The following is a 21,360-nucleotide window of genomic DNA, read 5'->3' on the forward strand; positions in this document are numbered from 1 at the left end:
GAAGAGAAAGTCGAGGAGCGGGGGTTTGCACCGCTGTCAACATAGCGTAGCCGCCTTCGCTACTCTGAAATGCGCTGTGTGCTGATGCAAACACCCTGAGCGGCCCTGCGCTACGAGATTCAGTGACATTATGACATGCCTCGCGTGCGACCACGGCTGCCACAGGATACACTACACTCTTTTTGACATCGTACGTTCTTTCGCATTCTGCCATTATTAAGTAATTACGTAGCAATAACACATTGAAAGCCCACACTGATGCCTGAGAAGGACACGAACACGCGAACGTACTTTGAGACACTGCGACATTATGTCAACATTGCTCGTGCTAAGAGAAACTGATACGGTCATTTTATACACTGACATACATCTCTTTCATGTACACGTACGTATTTAATACACTGTGTATCAACGTCGATTTAAAACAATAAAATACAATTTCATCATATTAACAGTTGGTATGCACTCAATGTAAAGCATTTTAATAGGCGATATGCTCTAAACTCTTTTAGGAATAGCAGTACGGCTGTGGAATTTGTTAGAGGGCATCATGTTGACCAGATGTAGTAGAACTAGTTGACTTTTAGTATCGAGTCTGTTCAGGCAAACAAAGAAGATGTGCTTGGCACGCCGACCGCTGTAGTCGATCGGTTCTAGGTGCTCCAGTCCGGAACCACGCGGCTGCTACGGTAGCAGGTTCGAATCCTGCCTCAGGCATGGATGTGTGCGATGTCCTTAGGTTAGTTAGGTTTAAGTAGTTCTAAGTCTAGGGCACTGATGACCTCAGATGTTAAGTCCCATAGTGCTTAAAGCCGTTTGTGGTTGGCATCCTCGTCATTTCAGCAATCGCGCAATGGGGTTACCATCAACCAAATGTGATGTACGTGTTCCCGACGGCTCCCTTGGTTGAACGGAGGCGTTACATAGTGTCACTATATCGTTTGGTGCGTTGATGTTTCTCGTGACTGAACTGTCACCAGCACCACGTTGTTGTTTTTGACAATTGCAGTGTCGATGTTTCTAATTGGAATATATTTATGATGCACACTGTGATTTCCAGAGCTGCGTCAGACCAGTCTCAGGACTGAAGACAACAACTGTGATTTCCTTGTGAGAACTCGACGCCATATTAGTAATTCACAAACAGCCCCGCACTACATTATGTCCCGCTGATGTTACAAACTTTATTCCTCAAAATTTTGCCTATCCCCACTCGCGACGCGAACCACGAAACTCATTTAATTGACTACCCCCAAAAGTAAGGGTGCTCAAATTGTATAAATTGTATAACTCTTGATGTCTGCTCTACAAATCCCAAGGAGTGTCCATCTCGCAAAGAACTTGGCCCTCATTAGATATGGTACCTTTACACGTATCATCCGTTGTACATCTTGAATTATTTTCGCCATACAGATTTCGAGTTACAGTTATTTGTGTGATTTTTGTGCTTGACTTGTGGAAACTGGTATATATATGCAATGCATCGTATACGAGCTATCAATATAACTGAATAGGAACTGGACAAAAAAGTATTTTAGCACAGGTATTTGCAGATGTGTCTTCGCTGTAACGACGAGAAAAGTTCGTAGTGAGCTACACTTGGGCATTGAATGCGAGCGAAATTCTAGAAATCTCCTGGTGTGTGTGAGTGGAAAAATCGTCTTACAGACCTGTTTTAAGCTAACTTTTCAGTTACGGGGCGTTAGTAATAGCATGCGGAAAAATAATGCATTATCACACTAGGTAACCTGTTTAGGATTAAATTACGCTTAGTGGTGTGCATGCAGTTAATACAGATTAACAATAAACACATTAAATAGAAGAAAAATCTACATATTTTATTCATATGTAAGTGGCGAAAGATAACTAAAGCACTTACGCGATTTTATGTGTTTTAAGTGGAACGTCAAGATGTTAAATCGTCGAATATTTTGTACCAAATGTGTTCAGAATTCGACAACGATTGTCTATAAAAACACTGTCGTTTGTCTGCACCAAAGAAAGAATAATGAATGAAGTTTACCGCGAAGGAGAGCCGTAAGACTGTACACCCGTAGTAATAAATACTACATGGACTACGGCGATCGTTTTTGCAAGTAAAAAAAAAGCAGCCGAAGAGGTAGAAAAAACGTTTTCGTTACGTAGAAAAATCGTTTAAAGCTCCAGTAATGTGTATTCATAAATGTAGGACTATTTGGAAAAGATGGTTTATCTTTAAATACGTCTCTTCTAAACACAGTAACCAGGCCGCATCAATAGTAGGCAACAGGACACAACGTTAACACTATAACTTTATTTATAGAATGTCACTAATATAAAGATAGATTATTAGCAATTATTCCATTACACTCACCTCAAATGCTGAGACAAGAGCCAATTCTGAAGTCCAACTTCTTCTCCCTCAACTGCGAACTTCTGTAAAGAAAGCAATTTCATTTCATTTGACGCTTCAGACCTTTGTAGCTTCTGTGAAGTTTGGAAGGTACGAGAAGAGGTACTTGGAGAATTGAAGTTGTGAGGACGGGTCGTGAGTCGTGCTTGGGGAGCTCAGTCGGTAGAGTACCTGCCCGCGAAAGGCAAAGGTCCCGAGTTCGATTCTCGGTCTGGCACACAGATTTAGTGTGTTTAGTAGTAGAAGCTTCATATCAGCGCACATTCCGCTGCAGAGAGAAAATCTCATTCTCATTATGTAACACTGTCTGAATAATGAGTCAGCCGTGAGAACGATGGCGCACAAACGGGAATCGAAGGCATTAATTTTTCTGTTAATGTAAATGGAGGCAGACATGAAGTATCTTATCACATGGTAATAGAAAAACTGTGTGCAGTGAGTATTCAGGCTTAGCGCACTCCCGGGATAAAAAAAGGCAAGTCAGATCTCCATAACTACTCTAAACACTTTTGCTTTTTCATGTTTCATCTGTTTTCTGCGTCGACATCTATTTAACATGCACTATGTCCAGCTCTACGAAATTAGTATAATAATATATCCACCAGATAAAAACAACAAATCTACATTACTGTTGCCCGCATACTTTCAAAAAAGGAGGAAAGAGGTATCTGTGTTGTTGTTATGACATAATATGTATTCACTTACATAATTAGTGATCAGGAGGAAGTCATGCACCCAAATACAAATGAAAAATGATTAAATAAACACGAAGTAAAACAACGGTAACGTGCAATCGGGTACACAGTAAATACTGAATTTTTTTTATTTTTGCTGTCTTTTCAGCAGTTTGAATGTTTCAGTCATGTCAGGGATTTTGGCAGCATTCGTTAGAGTATGTGCGACGTAGACTTCCAAAAACGCCCATGCCGTTGAGTTGCGTGGCTGACTTTTGGGTTAAGAGAAGTAAGCTTCATGGGTTCAGAAGTCTAAACAGCTGCACCTTTGTTATCCTCGCCTCAATACTCTGCATTGTCTTCCACGTCTGTTGCTTTCATCTTATCCTAAACTAAGCTGCGAAAAGAATAGAGTCGCCAACAACAGATTTTTCATAAATTTTATTTAATGTTCGGGAAACATAGAAACCCCCCCCCCCCATTACGAAAATTAGACCTTTGGAGAAAAGAAAAGTAACTGCACGAATATCAAGAGATCAGAAATGCAGCCAGTACTCGGCAAACAAGAAGAAGTTGAAAGATGGAACGAATATGTAGACGTTTTAAAATTTTTAACACTGCTGGAGCAGCAACCATAGAACGAAATTTCCTTGTAGAAATCGTAAACGGCCATTCAGTTGCAAACTGGAAAGTTTATTAAAACCCCTTTACCATGATTTCAAATTTAATAAAAAAGTCTTCTTCCGAAGGAAATATATACACATCAAAAAAGCTTTGCATCACCTCGGTTTAGAGTGTTCCGGAACATGTACAGAAAACTGGAATAGAGATCAACATAAACATCATTTCCGCCGTTTTTATTGCTCATGAAAACCACACATTGCATGTTGTACCACCATACAGCGAGACCTTCAGAGGTGGTGGTCCAGATTGCTGTACACACCTGTACCTCTAATACCCAGTGGCACGTCCTCTTGCATTAATGCATGCCTATATTCGTTGTGGCATACTATCCACAAGTTCATCAAGGCACTGTTGTTCCAGATTGTCCCACTCCTCAACGGAGATGCGGCGTAGATTAATCAGAGTGGTTGGTGGGTCACGTCGTCCATAAACAGCCCTTTTCAATCTATCATAGGCATGTTCGATAATGTTCACGTCTGGAGAACATGCTGGCCACTCTAGTCGAGCGATGTCGTTATCCTGAAGGAAGTCATTCACAAAATGTGCACGATGGGGGCGCAAATTGTCGTCCATGAAGACGAATGCCCCACCAATATGATGTCGATATGATTGCACTATCGGTCGGAGGATGGCATTCACGTATCGTACAGTCGTTACGGAGCCTTCCATGACCACCAACGGCGTACGTCGCCCCACATAATGCCACCCCAAAACAACAGGGAACCTCCACCTTGCTGCACTCGCTGGACAGTGTGTCTAAGGCGTTCAGCTTGACCGGGTTACCTCCAAACAAGTCTACGACGTTTGTCTGGTTGAAGGCATATGCGAGACTCATCGGTGAAGAGAACGTGATGTCAATCCTGAGCGGTCTATTCGGCATGTTGCTGGGCCCATCTGTACCGCGCTGCATGGTGTTGTGGTTGCAAAGGTGGACCTCGCCATGGACGTCGAGAGTGAAGCTGCGCATCATGCAGCCTATTGCACACAGTTTGAGTCGTAAAACGACATCCTGTGACTGTACGAAAACATTATTCAACATGGTGGCGTTGCTGACAGGGTTCCTCCGAGCCGTAATCCGTAGGTAGCGTTCACCCACTGCAGTAGTAGCCCTTGGGCGGTCTGAGCGAGGCATGTCATCGACAGTTCCTGTCTCTCTGTATCTCGTCTATGTCCTAACCACATCACATTGGTTCACTCCGAGAGTCCTGGACACTTCCCTTTTTGAGCTCCTTTCCTGGCAAAAAGTAACAATGCGTACGCGATCGAACCGCGGTATTGACCGTCCAGGCATGGTCGAACGACAGACAACACGAGGCGTGACCTTCCTGGTGCTTTCGTGTACATCGTCCAATCCACTTCCTGATTTTATTACGGTGACTTTTTCAATTCTTTCCGAAAATTTGTTCATAGCGAAGTGTTTTTTTTTCTTTTTTACGTCTTCCTTCACAGGTGATGGGTACCTTTCTTAAAATACTTTCTCTACGACATTGTAGGCCTCATTTCTCAAGTCTGTTTATATTCTCGACGGATTTCACTATCCACTGTGCCGGAAGTGATCCATAAACCTAAAGTGAGTAAGATTCATTTTTGGAGAGGATAGGTAGGCTGGTAGTTCTGTTGCATACTGCAGCAATAAATAATTCAAGCTTTTGAAACGAAGAAGTAAGAGGCTGTTTCAACAACTATTTACTGAGCAAGTATTAAATATGTAATGAAATCAGCAGATGGTTCCTTTCACCTCTTTTTTCTGATGTATTCATATCAGTTGTCCACGTCTGCCAATCATGAAGTCTCGACAGGAACAGCCGTCTGTTGCGCAGTACCAGCCTAACAAGGTACAATATTTTGCGCAATATATTAAGCGATCGTAAATAATATTAAAGCTCTGTTAATCTCCTTCAACAGACTACGGAAACCGCTAACATCGCTCTCAGAAGGTCGACATTATTGCGCAAATCTCAGTATTACGCTATAAATTTTGAGTGACGCTAGTGCTTATAAGATGCATTTTTTGCAAGATCCTTTTTATTTCTTCAGGTGCGTTTGAAGATTTTCACAGGGTGTGTATTAGATAGTACTACCAAAAACACGCATTTTGAGACATAATTGAAGGGGACAACAAATCGATAGTAATCTCCGGCAGTGGAGAATTTGGCCACACGATGCAGATACAACATTAACACACTTCGCTGAGGAAAGAAATGGGCTCGTACTTTTACGTCTCGCGGGTAACCATGTCACAATTTCCGGTTTCTAACGACTATGGATAACAAAAACTCCGTATTTCTTTCTCTCCTCGCCTTTGCTTTTATACTCGTTCTGGGGTAAGCTGCACAAGAAAGCATTAGACTGATTTACACCACACAATTGCAAGTATACACCAGGTTTAATACTGAGTGGTCGCTGAGCGGCAGTGGAAAATTATCTCTGTTAGTAGCGTAACGGAACAAAATCGACAGATGTAAAGATAATTTCCAGAGTACCCCAGGAAGTGTGATAGGACCGTTACTGTTTATAATGTATATAAATTATCCAGTAGAAAGCGTCGGATGCTGTAGAAGACCGTTCACAGATGATGTTGTCTATAACAAAGTAGCGACGCCATAAGACAGTATCGGTTTGCAGAATGGCTAGCAGAGGACTGATGAGTGCAGGCTCTGGCAGTTGACCTTCAACGTAAATAACATGTTGCGCATATATAGGAACGGAAAACCACTACTGTACAACTACACTATTGATGACAAATTGCTGGAAACAATATCTGCCGTAAAATATCTAAGAGTGAGTATCCAGAGAGACCTGAAGTGGAATGACTATATAAAACAAATGGCTCAAATGGCTCTGAGCACTATGGGACTTAACATCTATGGTCATCAGTCCCCTAGAACTTAGAACTACTTAAACCTAACTAACCTAAGGACAGCACACAACACCCAGCCATCACGAGGCAGAGAAAATCCCTGACCCCGCCGGGAATCGAACCCGGGAACCCGGGCGTGGGAAGCGAGAACGCTACCGCACGACCACGAGATGCGGGCTATAAAACAAATAGTGGGAAAAGCAGGTGTCAGACTGAGATCCATAGGAAGAGTCTTAAGGAAATGTAATTCATCCACGAAGGAAGTGGCTTACAAGACGCCTGCTTGACCAATTCTTGAGTATTGTTCACCAATATGTAACCCTTAACAGTAGGACTGACAGAAGAGACACAAAGATCCACCGAAGAGCGGAGCGGTGGTATTCGTGAAGGGATCGTTTAGTCCGCGAGAGAGCGCTACCGAGAAGCTCAGCAAACTCCATTGGCAGACGTTACAAGAGAGCCGTTTGCATGAAGGAGAGGTTTACTATTGAAATTTTGAGAGAGCGATTTCCGGGAAGAGTCGGACAACAAATTGCTTACTCCCACATCCACCTCGCGTAATGACCACGATGAGAAAATGCAAGAAATTAGAGATAATAAAAAGACTTGTGAGTGGAACAGGGTAGTGGGGATCAGTTAGTCGTCACAAAAGTACCCTCTCCCACACACAGTTAAGTGTCTTGCGGAATATGATGTAGATGTAGGGTGAAACTTTTCATTTCAGTTTCTCTACCCCACGATTTATCCCGCCTAGTGCGAGGTCCACTCTTCAGGATTTTGCGAAGTTTATTTTTTATTGAACTGTGTGGCCGGTTGCCCTTTCTGACACCATGGTCGTCAAGGTAGCTTTGTTCTGCGTATGATCGTACTTTAAATGTTTGTGCATCGTATTCTCTAAGACAGAAGTTGGGTGCCGACGCGGAATTTGCGTAAACGAGCTTGGGAAACCGCCTAAAATCCATACTCAGACTGGTAGGTGTAAGACCCCGGTCACTGATCTGTCGCCCAGATTCGATTCGGCGCTGGCCCACCTCTCACAAGCTCTCATGTTACGCTACATTTCATCTCAGTATCAGAACTAATTAGGATACTCAGCAAATAAATCAATTCAGTACTATTGGACGGTTACAGAGTGACAGGGTTGGAGTGTCTGTCTAGAACTGGAAAGGGCCGACTTTTATTGGTCTATAGGATTACTTCAGACTGGTAGTTTGGTCCTGATACTAACACTACTCCACACTCCACATGCCTGGAGTACTAAGCTGACTGAAGGAGGCAGACAGTGTGCAATGGCAAGCGATTGGGGGAGAGAGCAGGCAGACAGTGGTCAACTCCCGAAGCAAGCGGCTTTCTACGCGCCAAGCGGAAACAGGTGATCGCCTGTTATTGTTGTAAAAACACCGTTATAACGAGAGGGCACTGCAGAGCCGACTTTACTTCTCGGTGAAAGTAGAAGGTGAGCGCTGCGTCAGATGTTTATAGGGCAAGCCGAGAGAGATGTACGAGGCAAGCAAAAACTGAACCGATGCCGTTGTTTCTGTGAATGATTCACCTCATTTTTATAACATTCTGTGGTCAGTGTTTCTTCATTAAAGGCCCGACAGCAATACGCAGTAGCTCAGAAGAACGCCTGCAAGGTGTGAGGCGAGGAACGTTGAAACAGTACCTCACCTTCGTTTTAGTTGCGTACAAAGCACAAACATTAATAAATTATAATTTATACAACAGCTACTGATGCCACGCATAGACAGCATGAGGATTTGAAGGATATTACAGTGCTGCTCATTAAAGTATGAACGCCAGGAAGAATAAAAACTTTTACCTAGTGTGTATACACAGTACAGTAGGAACAATTTTAAATTTGAGCGTGATTTGTGGGTGCGGAGTGTGCGAAATTTGGTGCCCAGAGTTACCACCTGTGGCAGCTGCAATCTGACTGAGAACAGAATCAAACTGAGTCGGGGTGACAAGCAATGCTATGTCATTCCTCGCTGCTTCAGCTCTATGCCAGAGCTCATAAATCGTAATGGTGTGCCTTTCTCTCCGCAGCTTCTGGCTGGGAGTTTTAAATTATGAGAGATCTACGTAAGATGCTGCCCGGAACAACCGTTGAACAAATCCTGTATCGAGATGGTTCAGGACACCAAGGGCATCTTGCGGTCTTGCTTTATCTTGCTGAAAAATAGCTTCATGGAGCCTGCGAAGATAGGGCACAGCCACCGACCTTAACAAGTCAGAAATTAACGGCAGCTATCCAGTCCAGAGCTGCGGACCAGAGCTGATAGTGATATGTACCCAGTGGCACCCTATAACATCAAGCCAAGTGCTAAGTACGTATGAATGCTGTTGTTGCCTTCAATGCGAAGAATGGTTGGATGCAGTCTCCATGCTATTTTGTACCGTGTAAGCGTCTTCATCTTCGAATAACTATTGCGATTTACATGCTTCTGAATATGTATTCATCTCTTGGTGTCCCTCTACAATTCCCTCCCCCCCCCCCCCACTTTCCCCCAATACTAAATTGGTGATCCCTTGGTACCTCAGAATACGTAGTATCAACCGATCCCTTCTTTTAGTCAAGTTCTTCCACAAATTTCTTTTCTCCCCAGTTCTATTCAGTACCTCTTCACGCTCTCCCTCCCACCTGGTGTTTCTTCAGTTTCCAGTGCAGCGGCCAGAACTCGTGCCAGCAGTTCTTCCTCTGTCTCTACAGGAGTCTCGTAAATTATACTTTGCATATGACCCCACAACAAGTAGTCCATAGGAGTTAAATACGGCAATCGCGGCCGCCACGAGGTTGGACCACCCCGGCCTGTTGTTGTTGTTGTTGTTGTTGTTGTGGTCTTCAGTCCTGAGACTGGTTTCATACAGCTCTTCATGCTACTCTATCCTGTGCAAGCTGCTTCATCTCCCAGTATGTACTACAGCCTACATTCTTCTGAATCTGCTTAGTGTAATCGTCTCTTGGTCTCCCTCTACAATTTTTACCCTCCACACTGCCCTCCAATACTAAATTGGTGATCCCTTGGTACCTCAGAATACGTAGTATCAACCGATCCCTTCTTTTAGTCAAGTTATCCACAAATTTCTTTTCTCCCCAGTTCTATTCAGTACCTCTTCACGCTCTCCCTCCCACCTGGTGTTTCTTCAGTTTCCAGTGCAGCGGCCAGAACTCTTGCCAGCAGTTCTTCCTCTGTCTCTACAGGAGTCTCGTAAATTATACTTTGCATATGACCCCACAACAAGTAGTCCATAGGAGTTAAATACGGCAATCGCGGCCGCCACGAGGTTGGACCACCCCGGCCTGTTGTTGTTGTTCTTGTTGTTGTGGTCTTCAGTCCTGAGACTGGTTTGATGCAGCTCTCCAAGCTATGCAAGCTTCTTCATCTCCCAGTACCTACTGCAACCTACATCCTTCTGAATCTGTTTAGTGTATTCATCTCTTGGTCTCCCTGTACAATTTTTACCTTCCACGCAGCCCTCCAATACTAAACTGGCGATCCCTTGATGCCTCAGAACATGTCCTACCAACCGATCCCTTCTTCTAGTCAAGTTGTGCCACAAACTTCTCTTCTCCCCAATCCTATTCAATACCTCCTCGTTAGTTATATGATCTACCCATCTAATCTTCAGCATTCTTCTGTAGCACCACATTTCGAAAGCTTCTATTCTCTTCTTATCCAAACTAGTTATAGTCCATGTTTCACTTCCATACATGGCTACGCTCCATACAAATACTTTCAGAAACGACTTCCTGACACTTAAATCTATACTCGATGTTAACAAATTTCTCTTCTTCAGAAACGCTTTCCTTGCCATTGACAGTCTACATTTTATATCCTCTCTACTTCGACCATCATCAGTTATTTTGCTCCCCAAATAGCAAAACTCCTTTACTACTTTAAGTGTCTCATTTCTTAATCTAATTCCCCCAGCAACACCAGACTTAATTCGAATACATTCCATTATCCTCGTTTTGCTTTTGTTGATGTTCATCTTATATCCTCCTTTCATGACACTGTCCATTCCGTTCAACTGCTCTTCCAAGTCCTTTGCTGTCTCTGACACAATTACAATGTCATCGGCGAACCTCAAAGTTTTTATTTCTTCTCCGTGGATTTTAATACCTACTCCGAATTTTTCTTTTGTTTCCTTTACTGCTTGCTCAAAATACAGATTGAATAACATCGGCGAGAGGCTACAACCCTGTCTCACTCCCTTCCGAATCACTGCTTCCCTTTCATGCCCCTCGACACTTATAACTGCCATTTTGTTTCTGTACAAATTGTAAATAGCCTTTCGCTCCATGTATTTTACCCCTGCCACCTTCAGAATTTGAAAGAGAGTATTCCAGTCAACATTGTCAAAAGCTTTCTCTAAGTCTACAAATGCTAGAAGCGTAGGTTTGCCTTTCCTTAATCTAGCTTCTAAGATAAGTCGAAGGGTCAGTATTGCCTCACGTATTCCAGCATTTCTACGGAATCCAAACTGATCTTCCCCGAGGTCGGCTTCTGCCAGTTTTTCCATTCGTCTGTAAAGAATTCGCGTTAGTGTTTTGCATCCGTGACTTATTAAACTGATAGTTCGGTAATTTTCACATCTCGGCCTAACCATCTGAAAAGAGCGAAAAGGTAGGTTCCTGGTATCACTCGGTCACGCAACCCTGTCATTCTTCCGCCAGTGGTTCCCGGCAGTTCTTTCTATCATACATTCAGGAGTGTTTTGGTACATATTCTTTATCTCTGTGTAAACCGATCTACTAGTCTCCCAAGGTTCTGAGGAGTGCAGGTCTAGGGTTCTTGGGCCGCCGGCTGGTCCCGGCGGAGGTTCGAATCCTCCTCCTTCGGGCATGGGTGTGTGTGTTTGTCCTTAGGATAATTTACGTTAAGTAGTGTGTAAGCTTAGGGACTGATGACCTTAGTAGTTAAGTCCCATAAGATTTCCACACATTTTTTTCTTGAGCTGCCTGGGTAAAGGGTTCCTGTTCACGCCACTTCGGCGACTTGGGCGTCTTTGTGATGAAGACGAGATGAAATGATTACGACAACATAAAAAGCCTGTCCCTGAGCAAAGAAGATCTTCGACACGGCCAGGTATCAAGCTCGGGACCCGCCTCTAGAGGGAGCGATGCTAACCACACAACGAACTGCGTACACTTATTATATTAATAAACTAGCGAACCCGGCAATGCTTCACAATTGCTAAATTTGTATGGGAAATGCAGATACATCCTAAATTCCAGTCCCATCCATCGCCGCCCCCCCCCCCCACCCCACCTCTCTGCCCGTCTTCTCATCCCCCCTCTCACTTCAATCATCTCCCCTCCCCCCCATCTCTCTGGACGTAACCTTCCCCCATGGCTCTGTCCACGTCCTTCTCCCCCTTTCTATGGCCATTTCCATTTGGATGTTCAGCAGAGTATCATGTTCAAATTTGAAGTACATCCATCAAGATCTTTTTGAGATATTTGATAACAACATTTCCCATTTACAGATTACATATCTATTTATATATGTAATACACAGCGAAACTATATAGTTTATGTCCTTACGAATGTTCATTGGAGTATCGTGTAAAAATTGCAAGTAAATCGGTCAATAACTTTTCGAGATTTGTGGTCACAACCCTTTCTCCTTTACATATTACACATATATATGTATGTTACATATATTAGAAAAATATATAGCTTATCTGCCTACATCCTTCTGAATGTAAGAGCGTAGTGTAAAAATTTGTAGTAAATTGGTCGAGAACTATTCGAGATTTTAGGCAACAAGGTTTCCCATATATATATGTATATAAGTGTTAAACATGTGACGGCAGAACTGTGAAACTTAATGCAAAAAAATATTTTCTTTCTCATACCAAAAATGCCATTACCATCCTTTATATATGAAAAAATCTATCGAACTGTTCTCAAGTGATGATCCTCCACAATTGATTTTAATTTCTGACTTTTTCGATCGATTTTCCAAAAATTGTCTTTCATACAAACCTTGTCCTGACAACAAACACAACAAAAAAGAAATCAACCCAATCGGTCAAGCCCTTCTCAGGGTGAGAATCTTTCATACATGCGGCAATTAATTTTTATTTATATACAACGTAAATTCAACGAAGAAGGGTAAGTGTTATACATCCTTTACAATGGAATTATGCCCGCACTCGGTCCCTTAACTCACGAGGTGACTTTTCTGTAACGTATACAAGAGGTAAGGGTCTCTGGGACCTCTATGTTTAAGCCGAGATTTAAGGCGCAAGTCGTCTGTAATTTTTAAGTTATACAACATTTGTTTTTGCAATAAATATTACTTGCTGACTATGTTGCACTAAATAATGCCTGCAGAATTTTCCTTCTTAAAACGCAAAATAACCTACACTTGCACGGTTTCTTTAAATAGTACATATAAACAAACTGCTAGAGATATGATTTTTACATCCTGAAAAATTGTAGTATCCCTGTAGCAAGTAAATGTTCTCATGAAACTAAATTCAACTGTTTGAACTTGCACGTAAAAACTGCACTCGATAGATACCAAAAGAGTCTGCAAAACTGACATTGACACTGGAATCTATGTTTTTCTTTATCACTACTCGCAACACATTTAATTTTAACTAACACTTTGGATACTCTGACGGAAAGGAGTTGTACGACATAAACGAAAATTGGTAGGCGTGTTCCTACATCTGAAAGATAATGTCTATTCCAGTTTCGCGTCAGTCTCATAAGAGTGGCGCTAGTAGCACCACTATTAGGATGTAAATCAAGTTTGCTTTAAATAAACGCTATAACGGTCGTGATCGTTAGTTAACTTTGAGATTGGACGTGCTGAACGGATGTTAGTGAAGAATGTCTTTAAGGCGACAAAGACGCCATTGCCGTCACCTCACTGAGTTTGAACAACGTCATATAATAGGGCTACGAGGTGCTGGATGTTCCTTCTGCGATGCTGCAGAAAGACTTGGCAGGAATGTAGCCACTATACATGATTGCTGCAGCGGTAGCCACGAGAATGTACGGTCGCAAGAAGGCCGGGCTTCGGACGGCCACATTGCACTACCGAGATGGACGAACATCGTGTTGGGCGTGGGTCTCTGGCGCATCGTACTGCACATGCAGCAGTAATTTGAGCACCAGCTCGCACCACAGTGATCCAAAGAACTGTTACGTATCGGTTACTTCAAGGACAGCTCAGGGTCAGATGCCCTGCAGCGTGTATTCCACTGACCCGCAACCACAGGCATTTGCGACATCAGTTGTGTCAGGCAAGAGCTCACTGGAGGGCAGGGTGGAGGTGTGTTGTGTTAACCTGATGAAACCTGGTTCTGCCTCGGTGCCAGTGGAGACCATGTGTTGGTTAGGAGGAGGCCAGTTGAGGACCTGCAACCAACATGTCTGTGTGCTAGGAACACTGAACCTGCAACTGGAGTTGTGGTCTGGAGTGCAATTTCGCAGGAGCACTGCCGTGGTTATCCCAGGCACTCTGACTGCGTATTCGTACGTTAGTCTGGTGATTCGACCTGTAGTGCTGCCATTCAAGAACAGCGTTATAGGCGGTGTTTTGGCACTGGATAACGCTCGCCCACATACCGTGGCTGAAACCCAACATGCTGTATGGAGTGTCTACAAGTTGATCAAATGGTTAAAATGGCTCTGAGCACTATGAGACTTAACATCTGAGGTCATCAGTCCCCTAGAACTTGGAACTACTTAAACCTAACTAACCTAAGGACATCACACATATCAATGCCCGAGGCAGGATTCGAACCTGCGACCGTAGCAGTCGCGGGGTTCCGGACTGACGCGTCTAGAACCGCTCTGCCACCGTGGCCGGCCGACAAGTTACCTTGGCCTGCTCGATCACCAGATCTGTCTCGAATCTAGCACATATCAGCGGACGACAACTCCAGCGTCATCCACGAAAAACATTAACCGTTCCTGTATTGACCGACTAAGTCATCAAGCATGGTACGCTATCCCCCAAACTGACGTCCGGTACCTATGCAACACAATGCATGCACGTTTGCATTCTTGCATTAACGTTGTGGCGGTTACACTGGTTGCTAATGTACCAGCATTTTACATTTGCCATGGCTTATCTCGCGCTTACATTAACCTGTGATATTGTAATGTTAAACACTTATACAGGTTACCTACATAAATGTATTCCCGAGATTTTATTAATCTACATTACTTTTTTTGATATTTAGATTTCTTCCCTTTAGTATATTTCATTGGTGAAACAGAAAGTTACCGTAAATGTATCCTTTGTTTGGCAGCAAAGAGCAAATGCAAATGATAAAGGTAATTCAATCTGCTCATCAGTATGCAGGGAATTAGTAGAGGTTTGCCGCCTACAGGAGAACATTTACGATCGAAGGCAAGTCCTTGGGAGTTAGAAACCCTTCAGGACGTTCAGTTAGGTATTGTCTTTTAAAGAATGCAAGAATGTGTAAGGGGATGATGAGAGCTGATGGAATGTCATGGCATGCAAACGAATGCGAAACAGTCTGTCGTGGAGCTTATCGTGAAAATGGCCATCTTTTAAGGCACAGCTGCCGATAGTACGAGAACATGCTTTATAGACACAGAAAAAGAACATCCAGAGATTGAATTTGTCCAGTGGTTCCAGGTGGTATGAACTGCAATGTCACACATTTTTCTGGAGGGACAGTTTGCTATAAGGGAGTATGATTTATATACACAGACCATGAATTAAGCAAAAGCAAGTTATTTTGAGCAGCTATTGGTCAAAAGCAGTGTTCATACCATAATTAAAGTTCTCTTACGCCCATTTTTTCACTTTTGCTTGCTGTGACGTAAATATTCCCTACCGTACTTGCGAGATCACGCACACGAGAAAGAACTGTGAGGGGGCAGAGCACCTCCAACTTCTCGAAGCACACTAAATAACTTTCCAGCCAATTTACTATCCAGATTAACAATCGGCATAATTGTATACGAATGTGTGAATGCTCTGTCGTTTATTGAGCTTGATGCAACTTCTCTTGGTATCTCTAATTTCCAGGGTTCCTTTCATACGCATTTCCTCTTCAAATTCCTTACTGAACCATGGAACAAGTTTGTTTACATCAGCTACAAATTTTCGGGACAATTCCGCAATTTTCTTGCTTTCTTTGAAATTTCGTTATCTTACGCCTTCCAATTATGTAGCACTGTTCGCAGTTATGTAACCATCCACTGCTTCCCTCGAAATCACTGTTATCTATTTCGCGCGCAGTTTGATGTGGACAACCCAGTAAATCACTGCCATGCATATCCTGTAATTTGTATCGAGCATACTTGAAACGCGTAGACATCAGTTTTTGTATTAAGTGCACCTTGTCCTCCCTTGAAAATCCGTAGTTTTTCTTATGCAGTACACGGTCATATTACTGTGGACTTACTCGATGCGAATGAACTTCCACATATATATAGCACCTCCTTGGACAGCGATTGTCCTTTACTACGTTTACTGAAGACGGGATTTGCGGCTCCCTGTCGGACAAGGATGATGAACTACATGGCTCGACACTTTCACTTGTTAAGCACGTATTATACTTCTCATGTACATTCTACGCACAGTCGAGCTTATGTGACACCACACATTCCATTGACTCATCTTGCTCGTGTTGTTAACAGTGCGGAATGCGAGTGAGTGGTCCGGTTCATGCCCAGAGGCATCAGTGGTTCAAATGGCTCTGAGCACTATGGGACTCAACTGCTGAGGTCATTAGTCCCCTAGAACTTAGAACTAGTTAAACCTAAATAACCTAAGGACATCACAAACATCCATGCCCGAGGCAGGATTCGAACCTGCGACCGTAGCGGTCTTGCGGTTCCAGACTGCAGCGCAGGCATCAGTGACACAGTGGTATCTACAGTAACATTTATTTGTTGTGCAAAATGTATAAAGTTATAAGTGGCTTCAGAATTGCGGTCGGCAGCTGAGCGTAATCGCGTGTGCCACGAAGAAGTGCTGATGCCTTGTCAGCAAACTGTGACATCACTACCGTAGGTCAGTGCCATGGTTGTGAGCTGTACTGGGGCAAGGGAGGGGCCGCCTGCCCAGACGTTCCGCAATGACCCAGAGGGGCTTCCACCACAGCACTCTTAAGGAAGCCCATCGCAGCTCAGGTGAAGAATGCCGACTGTAGTCGAAGATGCCAGTTGTCGTGAAGACTACGCCCTGACCATCTACCGTGAATCGAACAAGATGGCAGCACGTGCTCACGAGTCAGCCAGGAGACTACACTCCTGGAAATTGAAATAAGAACACCGTGAATTCATTGTCCCAGGAAGGGGAAACTTTATTGACACATTCCTGGGGTCAGATACATCACATGATCACACTGACAGAACCACAGGCACATAGACACAGGCAACAGAGCATGCACAATGTCGGCACCAGTACAGTGTATATCCACCTTTCGCAGCAATGCAGGCTGCTATTCTCCCTTGGAGACGATCGTAGAGATGCTGGATGTAGTCCTGTGGAACGGCTTGCCATGCCATTTCCACCTGGCGCCTCAGTTGGACCAGCGTTCGTGCTGGACGTGCAGACCGCGTGAGACGACGCTTCATCCAGTCCCAAACATTCTCAATGGGGGACAGATCCGGAGATCTTGCTGGCCAGGGTAGTTGACTTACACCTTCTAGAGCACGCTGGGTGGCACGGGATACATGCGGACGTGCATTGTCCTGTTGGAACAGCAAGTTCCCTTGCCGGTCTAGGAATGGTAGAACGATGGGTTTGATGACGGTTTGGATGTACCGTGCACTATTCAGTGTCCCCTCGACGATCACCAGTGGTGTACGGCCAGTGTAGGAGATCGCTCCCCACACCATGATGCCGGGTGTTGGCCCTGTGTGCCTCGGTCGTATGCAGTCCTGATTGTAGCGCTCACCTGCACGGCGCCAAACACGCATACGACCATCATTGGCACCAAGGCAGAAGCGACTCTCATCGCTGAAGACGACACGTCTCCATTCGTCCCTCCATTCACGCCTGTCGCGACACCACTGGAGGCGGGCTGCACGATGTTGGGGCGTGAGCGGAAGACGGCCTAACGGTGTGCGGGACCGTAGCCCAGCTTCATGGAGACGGTTGCGAATGGTCCTCGCCGATACCCCAGGAGCAACAGTGTCCCTAATTTGCTGGGAAGTGGCGGTGCGGTCCCCTACGGCACTGCGTAGGATCCTACGGTCTTGGCGTGCATCCGTGCGTCGCTGCGGTCCGGTCCCAGGTCGACGGGCACGTGCACCTTCCGCCGACCACTGGCGACAACATCGATGTACTGTGGAGACCTCACGCCCCACGTGTTGAGCAATTCGGCGGTACGTCCACCCGGCCTCCCGCATGCCCACTATACGCCCTCGCTCAAAGTCCGTCAACTGCACATACGGTTCACGTCCACGCTGTCGCGGCATGCTACCAGTGTTAAAGACTGCGATGGAGCTCCGTATGCCACGGCAAACTGGCTGACACTGACGGTGGCGGTGCACAAATGCTGCGCAGCTAGCGCCATTCGACGGCCAACACCGCGGTTCCTGGTGTGTCCGCTGTGCCGTGCGTGTGATCATTGCTTGTACAGCCCTCTCGCAGTGTCCGGAGCAAGTATGGTGGGTCTGACACACCGGTGTCAATGTGTTCTTTTTTCCATTTCCAGGAGTGTATCATCTGCCACGTCTTTCTCAATCTTCGAAAATCCTTTGATTCTTCTCTGACGAAATGTCAACTTCGGCAACTGTTGTCGTAGACATTATGCAATGTTTTCTTTGTTTATCGTTGCCATTGCTGTGCTTTGCATCAACATCACTAGCAGTATAACACTGTTGTGAGTTATTCGTCGACTAAGCTATTTTGGCTACGCTCTGTAGCCTCATGCTGTGCTCCCCGTTGGATACCTCCAGTCCCACCCCCTGTTGCTAATACCAGCCAATATTGTAGTTGCGTGGTAGACAATATGTGGGACGTCCCAGTTTTCAAGATGGGTCGTCGAGCAGATGCGCAAAACTATAGGCCTATATCTCTGATATCGATCTGTTGTAGAATTTTAGAACATGTTTTTTGCTCGCGTATCATGTCATTTCTGGAAACCCAAAATCTACTCTGTAGGAATCAACATGGATTCCGGAAACAGCGATTGTGTGAGACCCAACTCGCTATATTTGTTCATGAGACCCAGAAAATATTAGATACAGGCTCCCAGGTAGATGCCATTTTCCTTGACTTCCGGAAGGCGTTCGATACAATTCCGCACTGTCGTCTGATAAACAAAATAAGAGCCTACGGAATATCAGACCAGCTGTGTGGCTAGATTGAAGAGTTTTTAGCAAACAGGACACAGCATATTGTTCTCAATGGAGAGACGTCTATAGACGTTAAAGTAACCTCTGGCGTGCCACAGGGGAGTGTTATGGGACCATTGCTTTTCACAATAAATATAAATGACCTAGTAGATAGTGTCGGAAGTTCCATGCGGCTTATTGCGGATGATGCTGTAGTATACAGTGTTGAGTGGTACTTAAGATAGGTAAATAAATTGGTGAAAGCAATGTGAAGTGAAGTAGAAATTAGAAAATAAATGAAAAACTTAGTTTAGTTTAGAAGAATTACACACTGGGAAACAGTGAGCAAAGCAGCAGTGGCAACGGCTGGCGCTTGCAAGTCAGCATAGCACGTTCAGGAGAAGCCATCGCCCTCCCCACATAAGCGGAAGCTGTCGATTCAACTGTCAGGGCATCGCCCGACCGGCTCACGTCAAGAAGATTCTTCGAGAAGCTTTTCAACGTGACAGAAGAGGCAATGACCGGCTCACGTGTTTCTCAGTTGTCACATGTGATCAAAGGCCTTCGCCTACATTCCAAGAGCCAATGACCGACGTTAAGAAGATTCTTCGAGAAGCTTTTCAACGTGACAGAAGTGTAACTGCTATAACGGCTTCTGACATCAAATGTAACAGTTGTGATACTAAATGTGGCACTTCTGTCACTAAATGTAACTGGGTTTTCTCTTTTGATGCAAGTCAATTGTCAGGATGAGCATTCTAAAGCATTCTGTCAGGGTGAAAATATTAAATAATTTAACTTTTCTCTCTTAACAACATGTGGGCAGGGTGGGTTCTTCCTTGGCTCGGGTATGAGGTCGAATGAAACATCATTTTACATAAGATAACTTTTATTGAAGATTCGTACAACTGTATCTTACGGGATGTTCTGGTTCGGAGAGCGGCAGCTGTGTCGTTTGTGAAGTCTTCTGCTGCGGCAGCGGCGGCGGCGGCGGCGGCGGCGGCGTCTGATTACGCGTAGCGTGTGTGTATCTCGTGTCGCTGTCTTGCTCAGTTGACTGGAGAAGCGCAGCGCGAGGTGGCCCGTTTAATTATTGCGAGCGAAGTCGTGCATCGGATGATACCTTGGGTGTGGCGTCCCAGTGTTTCTCTTCTCTATGCGGCCGCGTGTGTTCTGCGTCGGCCAGCGGAGCGGCGCGGCGGGGGAAGGCCAGTGTCCCGGACTCGAACCACGGACTCCCGCTTGCCAGTCTTCGGCTGTCAGGTCTTCATCCCAGCTCACAGGTGACTACTGATGTGAGGCCGTCTCCTTCCCGTCCTCACGAGTCACCCGGATATGTAAAAACCAGACTTCAAATACCTTTTAACTTCTGTCTTCTGGCGCTACGGCGGCTGCTTGCTATTCCATTACAGCGGCGGACTTGGTTCGTCTGTGCATGATGCAGACTCTTCTTGCATGACGGTCTTCAGCACCGAAACTGACTGAAAACTTCTTCGTCTTCTTCGTCTCTTCTCTCCGTCTCCGTCTTCGTCTCCGTCTCCGTCTCCGTCTTCATCTGACTTCCTCTGACTTCATCTCCCTGGCCCACTGCGTCTCGCGTATTTATTCACTTCAGTTTACTGGAGGTGAACGACTTCACGGTCATTGCCTCGTCTGTCACGTTGAAAAGCTTCTCGAAGAATCTTCTTAACGTCGGTCGTTGGCTCTTGGAATGTAGGTGAGGGCTTTTGATCCCATGTGACGACTGAGAAACACGTGAGCCGGTCATTGCCTCTTCTGTCACGTTGAATAGCTTCTCGAAGAATCTTCTTTACGTCGGTCATTGGCTCTTGGGATGTAGGCGAGGGCCTTTGCTCACATACGACAACTGAGAAACACGTGAGCCGGTCGGGCGATGCCCTGACGGCTGAATCGACAGCGCCCGCTTATGTGGAAGTTGCTGACTTCATGGTCATTGTTTCCTCTGTTCTGCTGTTCGGCCCGCTGTTTGCGAGTATGTAACTCTCTAAACTAAACCAAGTTTTTCATTTATATCCTAATTTCTAGTTCACTTTGATTTCACTAATTTATTTACTTAAGTACCACTCAACATTCCTCCACCCTTCGGAGAAATTCGCCCTCGAATTTACCACTCAACATTCCTCCACTCTTCACACGGCAAAAGCACTAACATAAGCAATGAAAACTCTCGACTTAGAATATTACACACGTTTCACATTAAGTATGTTGAAAATACTTTATCACTTTACAAAGCAATGTACGCTCATGAATCACATAGTTCACACAGAAATGGTTATAATAAGTGTAACAAATCTTTATGACAATGAATGAACAAAAATAGATTATTCACTTAGAAAGTAACATAGCAACACCTGTTTAATGTACCCTATACTAATGCAAGAATATCTATTCTACAGTATTGTTTATTTTAACATGAGACTGTTTAATAAAGAATGAA

At 44.6% G+C, this 21,360-nt stretch overlaps 1 protein-coding gene across 1 annotated transcript in view; it reads right to left on the reverse strand.

The window, feature by feature from the left end:
* The window catches only part of LOC126252478 (putative fatty acyl-CoA reductase CG5065), a 328,075-nt gene that overhangs the window by 220,509 nt on the left and 86,206 nt on the right, over positions 1–21,360 (reverse strand). The window contains exon 2 of the mRNA XM_049953373.1: positions 2,354–2,415. The gene's annotated coding sequence lies outside the window, so the exon portion shown is untranslated. The remainder of the gene's footprint in view (positions 1–2,353; positions 2,416–21,360) is intronic.

This window comes from Schistocerca nitens, chromosome 4 (assembly GCF_023898315.1).
Source record: "Schistocerca nitens isolate TAMUIC-IGC-003100 chromosome 4, iqSchNite1.1, whole genome shotgun sequence".
In the NCBI taxonomy this organism is placed as follows: Eukaryota; Metazoa; Arthropoda; class Insecta; order Orthoptera; family Acrididae; genus Schistocerca; species Schistocerca nitens.